General features: G+C 35.4%; 1 protein-coding gene across 10 annotated transcripts in view; it reads left to right on the top strand.

Moving 5' to 3' along the window:
* LOC147800202 (uncharacterized) overlaps positions 1 to 13,926 on the top strand; it is a 111,981-nt gene that overhangs the window by 21,463 nt on the left and 76,592 nt on the right. Inside the window, exon 1 of one of the 10 annotated variants that reach the window (XR_015424308.1) lies at positions 9,790 to 9,829. The exons of the other annotated variants lie outside the window; for them this stretch is intronic. The gene's annotated coding sequence lies outside the window, so the exon portion shown is untranslated. Of the gene's footprint in view, positions 1 to 9,789; positions 9,830 to 13,926 lie in introns of those variants that run through there. 10 annotated transcript variants of the gene reach the window in all.

The following is a 13,926-nucleotide window of genomic DNA, read 5'->3' as shown; positions in this document are numbered from 1 at the left end:
GTTCTTGTGTTGGCTCCTTAAGGTAATCATACTCGGCCGAATATAATTTGCCTCTTTGCATATTAATATGTTTTTGCCGGCTTGCTAATTTTCAGTGTAATTAATTCTGCTTGGCTGTGCTAATGTAAATAATTTCCTTTTATGCTTTTGACTGTTCAAATTCACGAACTTCTTGCATGAGAAGTTTAAGTTGCGGCATACCACTAGATTTACTTTGTTTTAATTTACTGCTTTGCTGATTTAAGTTAATAATTAAATGTTATTCCAAATTAGTTCCTTTATTGTCCTTTGCTTGTATGTTTTAGTGTCCTGATTCCTGTCTTTTAATTTTTCTTCTGCCATGCATTCTCCGCACGTAACAACATCAACAATCATACTGATACAAGAACGGATTCACTAATTATCCTTTGATGACTGGTCGATGATACAATCGTGCCTAGCATTAATTTTGTTCATTAATTGCAAAACACGTTTTTTGTGTTGGTGGGTTGTAGTACATTTGATAAATTATTGTCAAAAAATTACCAAGCAAAGAAAGAAATTAATTTAAACTAAGAAAGAAAGAAAAATTAACAAGGAAACAGACTTTTTAAACAACCGTCTATCTACCGGTACATTGCATGGAAAAAGAGAATCAAACCCACATGTCTCGTGGATTGGAATATAAGTGAAATATTTCTTGTATCAATTATCTGAAAGCCGCAAAAGGCGGTCTAAAGGGTCTGTTTCTGCCGTACCCAAATATTTGAAATCCGCTGGGGACATAAATTCTATAAAGCTGTATGGGCCTCAGTTATTCGTCCCCCAACTATGTATTTGTATCCGCGAACTTTTGACATGGAACGCCCATGTTGACCACATCGTATTAAAGGCTGGTAAAAGACTGTACGCTGTATCAACTGAAATGAGCACGTATCAGTCAAAATGACCTGCTTCAAATATTTGTCAGTAATTAGACCTGTTTTTGAATATATGCATGTCAAATGTGGCACAGCAGTCTGCCAAGGTACTTGTCTGACAAGATTGAAAAGATTCAGATAAGGGCTCTGAGGTGTAATTATCCTGGGCAGAGTTATGACACCACTTTGCAAGCTGTCAATATCCAGTCTCTTCATGATAGGCATTATGAATTGTGTAAGTCTTATTTCAATAAGCTTAAGAACCCTGGTCATAAGTTACGCCATTTGCTCCCCCTCCCCCTGTGGGCTGTCGTATCAGTTGAGCTCTGGAAACGAATTCCCCCCTACCCCATACCTGCCTCCAGTGTCAGAATTTAGGTCATCTGTGGTGTGGAAATTCTGTGAAGGGAAGCCAAAAGCTGTCTAGGCTATTCTATTCCCAATCCTCGCTTGTAAGAACATTTACGATCAATCACGATATTGTGCTTGATTGTCAGAATTGTTGACATTAGCGTTGCGACTCCGTCATATCATGTAGTGGTGCTTTTCCTAGGCATTGTTCAGGCAGGAGCTGACTATGAGAAATCCCAGCAAGCGCGTGCTCATTGGAAAATCCTAAGCTTTTTAACAGCTGTTTTATGTGATGCACACTGCATTTTTGATCTTTATTCCACATGCTTATAACAAGTTTTTTCAGTTATTGAGAAAGACTTTTCTTCAGAGGTAAGATAACTGGTTTAAAGAGTGAAAAAAATGTGTTTCAGAAAATCAGACATCAAAATCACCCTACATGGCAAACACTATGATTTTTCTAGTCGATCCAAACTTACAGTCAAGATTTTTTCCATGTTTTTTGTAATGAAAATGATCTGAAAAAAAAAATCAGCATGCTGCAGGATGCCATGGGACGCTGCATTGATTACACGTTTAGACAGCGACAGCATGTTTATTAAGTACGTGCAGCCGTGACACCATTGTTATGCATGTTTCCCACCAGCGCCGTGCATCTGCGGGCCTCAGATATTTGTTACTGCCAACACTACTCACTTGGTAAGCACTTTATATTGTGTTCTGATTTTAGCCTCATAATAAAAGGCATGTTCCAGCTGTTCCTGAGTTTTATAAATGTGCAGTTGTTCCTTAAAATCTGGAGCATGGCTTGGACTCCACTCTTGAGGATGATGAGAGCAGCTGGTTGAAACGTTGAGTACACGCTCAATGGTTCTCATCGGAAACCTACCTCTTCCAAGAGAGATCTATATACATAATGTATTACCACAAGCCGTGGTTTTAGTCTCCATGAGGTAAAGCTTCAAGGCTTATGTAATAAACGTGAATGTTTAGGGCAGTTTCTTCCTGGTTTTTATTTCTCCTTTGCAAGTTGATCTTATGATTGGAGGGTTGTGCAGCAAAGTTGGCTCTGTATAAGGACTAATCCTAATTAAGCATTTGTCTGTGACTATGTGGTTAGTGAAAATCAACTGATCTCATTTTTCATCTTGTTTTACATATCCAATGAAGAATATTTCATTCTGATATTACCAAATGAGAGGAACTGCGTCATTTCATTGCTCTACCCTTAATTTCATCAATTCGTACTTATTTCACCCTGTCTTATTTGCTGCATTCTGTTCTTTGTGCCGTCGGAATTTAAACATACCTAAAGCTCCAAAAATCCAAATTTTTCTGAATTTGGCTGTTTGGTTAAAAAGGTATTGAATCTTCTCTCTCCTCCACACGTTACTTTGGAAATTTGTTCATATTTCACCCCCTCTCATTTGCTGCATTCCAATGATTTCCACTCTTTAATTCTAACAGGACTAAACCTTCAAAAAATCTAAATTGTAAAGGAAATCAATTCTTTAATAGTGAATGATTCAAATCAAGCAGGCATTTATAAATGTGGACATCTAATTAGAGAGGTATTGAGTCTTTTCTCTCCTGTACCCCTAAAAAGTACATATTCGGAATTCTAACATAACCGAAGGTCCAAATATTCTCTCTGTTAAACTAAAGCTCCAGCAGTCTAAATTTTCCAAGAAATCTGTTCCTCAATAGTCCATAATTCAAATCGTGCAGGTATTTAGATATTTGGTCTTTTAGTTTGAGAGGTATTAAGTCTTTTTGTGTGTCTACCCTTAACTTTGAAAATGTGTACATATTTCAGCCCTTGTTATTTGTTGCATTCCGATGTTTTCTCCTCTCAATTCTAACATAACTGAAGGTCCAAAAATTCTACATTTTCCAAGAAATCATTTAGTAAGTATCCAACAAATCAAATTGAGCTGGTATTTAGATATTCAGCCATTTAGTTAGAGAGGTATTTAGATATTTGGTCTTTTAGCTTGAGAGGTATTGAGTCTTTTCTTTGCTCTACCTATAACTTTGATAATACGTACATATTCCACCCCATGTCATTTGCTGCATTCCGATGTTTTCCCTCTGAATTAAATAAGTGAACGTCCAAAAATTTTAAATTTCCAAGAAATCAGTGCCTCAATAGTCCATAATTCAAACTGTACAGGTATTTGCTCTTTTAGTTTGAGAGGTATGGAGTCTTTTTGTTACTCTACCCTTAATTTTGAAAATTTGTAGGTATTTCACCTTATCACATTTGCAGCATTCCAATCTTTTCCCCTCTCAATTCTGACATAACTTAAACTCCAACAGTCTACATTTTTTTAGAAATCTGTTCTGAGTAGTCAACGCTTCAAATCGAGGAGGTATTTAGATATTTGGTCTTTTGGTTGGAGATATATTGAGTCTTTTTGTGTGTCTACCCTTAACTTTCAAAATTCATACTTATTTCACCTCACTTATTTTTTGCATTCCGATCTTTTCCCATCTGAATTCTTACATAACTGAAGGTCCAAAAAGTCTGAATTTTCCAAGAAATCAGTTGGTAAGTAATCAATGTTCAAATTGTGCAGGTATTTAGATATTCAGCCATTTGGTTTGAGAGGTAACGAGTGTTTTCGTTGCTCTACCCTTGACTTTGAAAATATGTACATATTTCACCTCATCGCATTTGCAGTATTCCGATTTTCTCCCCTCTCAATTCCTACACAACTAAAGTTCCAACAGTCTAAAATTTCTAAAGAAATCTATGCTGAATAGTCCATGTTATCAATCGAGGAGGTATTTAGACTTTCAGTTTGAGAGGTCTTGAGTTATTTTGTTTCTCTACCCTTAACCTTGAAAATGTGTACATATTTCACCTAATCGCATTTGTAGTATTCCGATCTTTTCCCATCTCAATTCTTACATAACAAAGGCTCCAACAGTCTAAAAGTTTCAGAAATCAGTTCCTTAATAGTCCATGCTTCAGATTCAGCAAGTATATAGATATTTGGCCATTTAACTAGATAAGTATTGAGTCTTTTCATTGCTTTCCCTTAATTTTGCAAATTTGTACATATTTCACCTCATCGCATATGCGCTACTCCGATCTTTTCCCCTCTGAATTCCTGAATTGTCCACGTTGTAAATCAAGGAGTTATGTAGATAATTGGCCTTTTAGTTTGAGAGGTAATGAGTCTTTTCTTTGCTCTACCCTTGACTTTGAAAATTTGTACATATTTCACGTTATCACATTTGTAGCATTCCTACCTTTTCCCCTCTATATTCAGACATAACTAAAGCTCCAACAGTCTAAATTTTTCAAGAGATCTTTTCCTTAATAGTCCATGCTTCAAATACAGCAGGTCTATGGATATTTGGCCATTTAGCTATATAAGTATTGAGTCTTTTCATTGCTTTTCTCTTAATTTTGCAAATTTGTACATAGTTCACCTAATCCCATTTGCAGTATTTCAATCTTTTCCCCTTTCAATTCCGACATAACTAAAGCTCTGACACTCTGTTTAAAGAAATTAGTCCATGCTTCAAATCAAGGAAGTATTTAGATATTTAGCCTTTTAGTTTGAGAGGTATTGAGTCTTTTTGTGTTTCTACCCTTAACTTTGAAAATGTGTACATATTTCACCTTATCACATTTGTATCATTGCGATCTTTTCCCCTCTCAATTCTGACATAACTAAAGCTCCAACAGTTGAAATTTTTTAAAGAAATCTGTTCCTAAATTGTCCACGTTGTAAATCAAGGAGATATTTAGATATTTGGACTTTAAGTTTGAGATGTATTGAGTCTTTCTTTGCTCTACGCTTAACTTTGAAAATTAGTACATTTTTCCCTTTTCTTTTAATTTTGCCAATTTGTACATATTTCACGTAAAAACATTTGCAGTATGTAAGAATGAGAATGCCAAAGGATGAGGCGGAAACTTCTCAGTATTGAAGTGTTCTTCCTTTCTGGTTTACAACTGTTTTTTTTTTTTTACAAAACTTTATACATAGGCATAAAAAGAGCACAATTCAATCAAGGATTTCATCAAGCTGACGGCAAAAATGAGGTTTACAATAAACCGTTAAATTATCTCTTTGTTTTCTGATTCTCAGCTATCCAATTTAACGTATTTTTTTACTCCAAAAAAGATCAAATTTAATGGGAAGAATTCCATATACGAAGTTCACTGTAATATCGCGTAATTACAACAAAAGTATCCTTACTTTGATCGCTGAATGAAGACGATTCCAAGAGGCATTGAAGAGCTGAACATCATAGGACAGAAATGTGGAGTTTTGGGCACACTTTTGGAGCTACACATGGACCAGGTTTACATCGACAGGCGGCCATCTTTGCTTCTGAAGAACATGGCGAATGCGCACGACGTGTGCGCATGAACCGAATCATTTATTTATATTTAAATATTCTAATCTATACAAATATTCGTGAATAATTACATATTCAGTTTCATAAATATTTATTTTTTTTAAATATTCATCTTGACCTCATCGTGACCTCTCCTTAATTCAACCGTAACTTTATATGGAACATATCGACCTCCTCCGGCAACAAGCGCTCGTGTGGCGTGGTCAGTTAGACTGCTGTATTTCTATACCTAACAGTTCTCTTCATTGCAGGTTTGATTCCCCTTTACGACACAATTTGGATTAAATGTATTAAATGTGTATACTAACTGTAATAATCCTTGTACTAATGACAGGAAAACTGTGGAGAAATAAAAGGACGGGATAGTGAAGGAAAAAGGAAACGGTAGAGGATATAGTATGGGAAAAAAAGAACGGCAAAAGGACTCACTTTTTTGCCGTTTTATTGCGTGGGGCCCCTTCTTTTTAAACCTGTCCCCCTAAATTACTGAACCCCCTTTCACATCTCTATCTCCCAAAAATAAATGTCGCCCCTTGAGCAAAAATTTCTCCTAAAAAGTGAACTTCGTATATGGAATTCTTTCCAATTTAAATTTAATCAGTGAAATACAAAATCAATTTGAATCTTTACAAATCATTTCAAGCTCCTTACAATCACAGAAGATTAGAGTTCATCGTCATAAACATGCACCAAGGCTTTGTTCTTTCTCATTTAGAAATACATGTAGTTTTCAATGTATACATCCCTTATACTTAAGTTCCGGCTCCCGCAGTGTGTCAACTCTTGCTTGCTCAATTCTCAGCACTGCACTCGAGTATTTGTAGATGTTGTGTCATCCAAATCAATTTGTGACACTGGGTAGCATGGGTAGCAGGGTAGTTGTGCTTGACATCAAGAGTGACCACTGACCATCTAATTTTAAAGAAATGGCCAAACTGTACAAGTACTGCATTTCTAACTTGGAAGGAAAAGATAAGTTCCTGACTATAATTCAAACTTCAAAATAATCCGTAATAGCTTTTGGATTAATTGACACAGCCAAATCCTTCACCCTTGACAAGTATATGTATAACTGTGAAATCAAATCAAATTGTATCTACAAATTCTATCAATATTTTCAGTGAAGGAGAGGAACTTCATCTTGTCAAAACATCAGTGAACTTTAGAAAATAATCTGCCAAAATAAATAGGGTGTTTACACTTACGAGTTTCTCTTTAGTAGAAAGTGTGTAAGGTGGTTGAGTTCTGCTCCAGTGCTGGCCTTGACAACAAAATCTGACAGGCAGGGTTTTCCTCGGTTCTGTTCTAACCGCAGCAGGTAAGTTGTTGCATGAGGCAACTGGATTTGTGCCTACTTGGCAAAAGTGCCTCTAATTGTATCTTTTGGCCAACGAGAAAACGCTTTTGGGAGCTACTCAAATGTCATGCTGACATAGCGGAATCATCTGGCATTCTGACTCTCGGCCTAGCTATGGTTCTTTCCACATCACTTCCATTTCACACTTCACTCCAACAAGCTCAAGCTGATTTTTAAATAATAAAAGAAACAGCTTTCTGCCAGAACCTGGCTAACCTAATTTACTAAGGAAAAAGACACAGACACAGGTTCACCTTCAATACTGGTTTATTGTTCAAGACATCTGGAGTGAACATTTAACCAACTGCTCAGGAAAGGGGAAAAAAACTTCCTAGAGGACTCCCACCTCTAATTCAGCTCTAAACAATACTTCTCTATCAGTGAAAGAAAACTAGTTACACTATACAAAAGACCTGCATGGAAGGACTCCAATTGGAGGGGTGTATACAATGAGAAAGTTCCTAAAGAAGACTCATGGCCTGGTCAACTTAAATTGGAAGGGGGAAAGAACATTCCATTAAAATGTGAGGGCTTAAAGCAACTAGTCAATACACACACCAAAACCAAAAAAGAAAAACATTAAGTTAAAAAAATATCTTACTCAGTATTCCGATCTTTTTCCCTTTCAATTCCAACATATCTAAAGCTCAAACACTCTAAACTTTTAAAGAAATCTGTTTCTGAATAGTTCACATTTCAAATCAAGGAGGTATTTAGGGATTTGGTCTTTTCGTTGAGAGGTATTGAGTCTTTTCTTTGCTCTATCATTAACTTTGAGAATATGTGCTATATTTCAGCCATCTGAGTTGCTGCATTATGATGTTTTCCCCAGCGAATTCTAACATAAATGATGGTCCAAAAATTCTAAATTTTCCAAGAAATCAGATCCTTAATAGTCAACTATTCAAATCGTGCAGGTACATGTTTATAGATATTTGGCCATTTAGTTAGATAAATATTGAGTCTTTTCATTGCTCTACCCATAACTTTGAAAAATTGTACATATTTCACGTTATCACATTTGTATCATTGCGATCAGTTCCCCTCTCAATTCTGACATAAACTAAAGCTCCAACAATTGAAATTTCTAAAGAAATCTGTGCTGGATAGTCCATGTTGTAAATCAAGGAGGTATATAGATATTTGGCCAATTAGCTAGATAAGTATCTAGTCTTTTCTTTGCTTTTCCCTTAATTTTGCAAATTTGTATTTATTTCACCTCATCGCATATGCAGTATTTCGATTTTTCCCCTCTCTTTTCCGACATAACTAAAGCTCCGACACTCTAAATTTTTAAAGAAATCTGTTCCCAAATAGCCCATGCTTCAAATCAAGGAGGTATATAGATATTTGGCCTTTTAGTTTGAGAGCTATGGAGTCTTTTTGTGTTTCTACCCTTAATTTTGAAAATTCGTTCATATTTCACCCCATCTCATTTGGGGCATTCCGATGATTTCCCATCTGAATTCTAACTTAACTGAAGGTCGGAAAATGCTAAATTTTCCAAAAAATCAGTTGGTAAGTAATCAATGATTCAAATCGTGTAAGTACTTAGATATTTAGTTTAAGAGGTATTGAGTCTTTCCGTTGCTCTACCCTTAACCATGAAAATGTGTACATATTTCACCTCATCACATTTGTAGCATTCATATCTTTTCCCCTCTCAATTCTGACATATCTAAAGCTCCAACACTCTAAATTTTTAAAGAAATCTGTTCCCAAATAGCCCATGCTTCAAATCAAGGAGGTATTGAGATATTTGGCCTTTTAGTTTGAGAGGTACTGAGTCTTTTTGCATCTCTACCCTTAATTTTGAAAATTCCTACATATTTCACCCCATCTCATTTGGTGCATTCTGATGTTTTCCCATCTAAATTCTTACATAACTGAAGGTCAGAAAATTCTGAATTTTCCAAGAAATCAGTTGGAAAGTAATTAATGAATCAAATCGTGTAGGTATTTAGATATTCAGCCATTTAGTTTGAGAGGTAACGAGTGTTTTCGTTGCTCTACCCTTGACTTTGAAATTTTGTACATATTTCATCTAATCGCAGTATTCCCGATTTTTTACCCTCACAATTCCTACATTACTAAGCTCCAATCGTCTAAAATTTTCAAGAAATCTGTTCCTTAACAGTCCATGCCTCAAGTTCAGCAGGTATATAGATATTTGGCCATTTGGCTAAATACGTATTGAGTCTTTTCATTGCTTTTCCCTTAATTATCCAAGTTTGTACATATTTCACCTGATCGCGTATGCAGTATTCTGGTTTTTCCCCTCTGAATTCCTACATAACTAAAGCTCCAACACTCTAAATTTTTAAGGAAATCTGTTCCTGAATAGCCCATGCTTCAATTCCAGGAGGTATTTAGACATTTGGACTTTTAGTTTGAGAAGTGTTGAGCTTTTCCTTACTGTAACCTTAACTTCGAAAATTTGTACATATTTCACATTATCACATTTGTATCATTGCGATCTTTTCCCCTCTCAATTCTGACATAACTAAAAATTATACTTATAATCCTGAAGCAGATTTTGATAAAATTCATCAGCTAGTTGGTACATTCATTTAATAACAAAATTTCTCACTCAGAATTATTATCCTTGTAGAAACTGACTCATAACACCAGGGTGTCGGATGTACTGTAATTTTTTGAGTTTCCATTTTTGTCTCACAAACTCTGTGAAATGCTAGGACCTGAAGAAGTAGTTTTCCTGTGTTTAGTTTTAGCAGACCCTTGTTAATAAATTTCAAGGCAAGACACATTTTTATCTTGTTATGACTTTCAGATAAAGCATTTATTGGTGTCGGACGTACAGTTTTTGGTGTCGGGCGTACAGGTACGTGTCCAAGCTGACTTTTCAAAATAGATGGTAATCAGTTCAAACCCAAGCTTGTCTCATTTTTCTACCTTCATGAAGGCTTTAGTAAACTTCCAAACCAACAGAAAATGCCAAGCCATACAAAAATCATCAAAAGCAACTACATGTAGAAAGGCATTGGATGGTGGGGTATTCAGTGAAACAGTATGAAGGAAAATATTGTCTGGAAGTATTTATGCAAATTTTGCCCATTTAAACAAGTCATATACTGTCAAACATTCAAACTAAAAAAAGAGTTTTCTACAGTTGACAATCCTTTAGGTAAATAAATCAAATTAAAAGACAATTGCATACATGTACCTGTAAGGTCTTTTGATCTTAGAACATGAAATTAAACAAATGCTGTGTGTGTACTAAGCTGCAAGTTTTAAAGATTTCCAGTTCACACTTCACAGGTTATAGTACACATGTAAAATCTAAAAAGAAGCTAAATGAGTAGATGTTTATATACCCTTTTAGATGATTGCCAAATCAAAGGAATGGGCTAGCAATTACGCTAAGAGATTATCCTTTTCACTGAAATTTAAGACTAATGGCGTAATGCTTTTAAAACTACAGTCTTACATTGTATGTTTCATGATAGATACTGTACATGTATATGCCATGGAAAGCATATACAAGTGGAACACCCCCTTTAATTCCTCAAGCAGCAGAAAGTGAAACTAATTGATTTTACATGTACCTTGAACAAACGTATAAAAAAACACACTTTTGTAAAGTCTTTGACAACACCTAGAACTTTACTTGTCTTCAGCAAAGCTCACACTGACATGACTTACTTTTGAATACATGCAAAGCACATGTTTGTCTATACATGACACAGGTGGGATGGCTTTGGGCCCTAATTATAACCTTATTAGGATGTGTATGTCCAAATAGTCAAATTAATGCATATTAGTAAAAAACAAAAGTCGGAAGCCTATTTGGTACTTTTACTAAATGTTGGAGCCTCATTTTCATGTATGCAAATGAGGTGGTAGGGGTTTCTGTACAGTGTAAAAGCATTGCATTGCCAGCAATGCATGGTTCTGACAGTGTCGGACGTACATGTACAGCGTGTCGGACGTACACAATTGATTCCACAATTTTTGAGTATTTGAAAAAATAATTTAGGGAGTTAAGCTGATATCTAGAAAGAAAGAACTCATTGAGCTTTGTATTGTAAATTTGGCAGTCTTTTGCTAAAGGGTGCACTGAGGGGATAAAATATGTCATTTTGGTGTCGGACGTACATAAGAAAGTAAGTGTTATAAAATAAGACATTACATCGAATTTCAAAAGGAAAACGAAAACTCATTTCTGTCATTGTTTACTTATTGGGGCACTCTTCAAACTGTAACAAAACTGGAACCAAAAATTATTATCAGGCTAAAAAACAGAAAATCTTTCCGAGGGGAAATATTTTCCCCAATGTCTCAGTATTTAAAACCAATTTTTCAGTATCATATAAAAACCAAATTCTTGAATGTTGTTAGAAATGAAGTATGTTTAATGAAAGCATACATGAAAGTATGGACCAGTTTGAAATTTTGGCCCAGAGGTTGATGTTTCCGTGGAACTGCCCTCCTTCTAATTGCTAAGTACAACATGTTATCGACACATTCAGATATCCTTTCATTTCATCAGCACTTGACTGAACAGAATTTGGATTTGAACAAAGTTGTTTAATATTGTCACAGGAAATGTGTGAGGATCATTTGATTATCTGTCAAGCCAAGTGTCTTTTGGAGAGACTGTGTATGAAGAGTGAACTGTTTACACTCAAGCATGAAATGCTACCAGTACCGAAAATCTTCAGTTGTACCGCATGAATCACAGATGCTGTCATCAGGGTATTTGTTATGGAGGAATTTTGAGTCCTTTGCAGGTACATGTACATGTACCTACCAGTACTGAGACAAAGTCTATCGGGCAATTCCGTATGGGAATTGAGAAAATGGCAAAATTTAAAGCTGATGGAATGAAAATTAAATTGTGCATTGTCAATAAATGTACACCTGGCATGGAGCCATAAGTTTTTTGGAAATTAGGCGAAGTAAAAAAAACATGTTTCTCATCCAGATTTTTGAAAAAATGAAGGAAGTGGGGCTTTTTTTATTATTTTATTATTTATTACATTATTTATTGTATTGCTTTTCAAGCCATCATTTTGAAATTTCCTGCAGCCGTAAGTGTTTCCACTGTTCAAAAACATGTTAAAATGAAAGACAAGTTGGACAAAAGAACTGAACATAATATTTACAGTGTTGTTTAGTGTTGTATTGGTCTACAATGAATAGTTCAGATGCATTTGCTTTTACCACCAAAAGTCAAGATTTATTTTTGATGAGTAATTTGACAGATAAAATCAAGCACCAAATGTCAGCTCTCAAAAGCTACAAGTGTACACGCCAAGCTATAACTAAAATGTGTTTATGTTTTTCCATAAACATAGGAAAATTGATGAAAAATATTTGAGGCAAGTTTTTTTCTTTACATTTTGTCGGTTTACTTTTGGAAGTCTTTTTTTTCAACTACTGAAAATTCACCTTTGGACCATGTCTAGAAATGGTCAACTGCCTTGCATTTGGATATGGTCAGTCCAACTGTTTACTACACTTACATGTACATGTACATGTACACGTACATGTAGCTTATATGGTTGAGATCAAATCACTCTAGATGTCTGCATTATAGATGACTGCATTGCAGTTCTTCATTTCTAATAATGCATACATGTAACTGCATTGACACATGTATGGACAATTATATTGTGATTTCACTGCACATTAGGTTATTCAGTGTTCCTAGTTTGTGTAATTCTGTGACCATGCTTAATGTATGCTGTTGGATACATGGAACAAGTCTTACCCCACAAACTGAAGCAAGATTAAGCAGTTTGAAGCTGACAAGTGTAATTTGAAGCAACTGCCTTGTTTCTGATCACAACTCGGGGTTCAGAACTTGGAAATTTCATGTTCTTTTCAAATACATCCTTGTTGCTAGGTATAAAAATTGTAATAGCTTTCAGATAGGTATAGGCTTTCAGATTCATTGTATTATGGTTTATATTAACATGAATAAAGCTGAAAAACATGCCCGGATTAAAAAAAAGAAAGACTGCTGTTCAAGCAGTGGCATTTTTCAAGGTACATTTCACATGTGTAATTCCGTTACTATTTTTGTAATTCCGTTACCCCTGCTTTTTTTTGGAAAAATGATGGGGGAGTATGAAATATTTGTGCATATTAATACCCTAAAACTGCTGTAAAGTTGAAACTATAGGTACATGTACATGTACTGTATAAAAAAGATAAATGAGTACCAGTGGCCTCTATTTTATAGATTTCGTTTTAAAAATTATGTTTGAAAACATGCTTCACTTACTGACGTAATTCCGTTACTGAAATATTCTGGGCCTTGGACCTTTCCACATGTAGGATGTTTCAATATTTTATTACTGGTTTGGTGGTTGGGCTATAACCAGACATTATTAAGGTGTTTACAATCAGGGAGGTCAACGACTAATTCATAACATGGAAAGTAATAGTCAATTTTGTTCTAATATGTAATTCTGTGACCACGGAATTGCCTTATTACTGTACATGTATGTACATCTACATGTAGTGGGCATCTTTTTCCCAGGTTGGCAAGCCTGTTGCCTGACCAGATCCTGTGGGGGGGTGTACCCAAAAGTGGAACCTTTGGTATGTGATAACACATGTTTTTATTCAAAGGCCTATTATAATGTGCTTTGGAACAAGACAAGTTGCATAGTTGTCGTGAACCAAAGGATGCATGTAAGACTTGTACAGTATCCTTCAGTTTTCAGTATTCAAGGCGTGTGGTAAAATGGCCTGTTGTGAATTTGCTCTTCACCTAGCGCCCTGAATCGGATGCTGGGTGATGAGCTAATGGTATGAACATTATGATTCAAAATCTCAGAAAATTCCACGACAAATTTCAGAAGTTCAATAAAAGTTTACCAATTCTCACGTAACAAAAACTTTAAATTATTTTGGGGGGCATTGAAAAGAGTTCATTTTACACTTCTGAAAGAAAAATTTGGGCCCAAA

This window comes from Acanthaster planci, linkage group LG02, assembly GCF_054643075.1.
Source record: "Acanthaster planci isolate LZ-2023a linkage group LG02, COTS_SCS, whole genome shotgun sequence".
Classification (NCBI taxonomy): Eukaryota; Metazoa; Echinodermata; class Asteroidea; order Valvatida; family Acanthasteridae; genus Acanthaster; species Acanthaster planci.
This window is presented reverse-complemented; position numbering and strand designations above follow the sequence as displayed.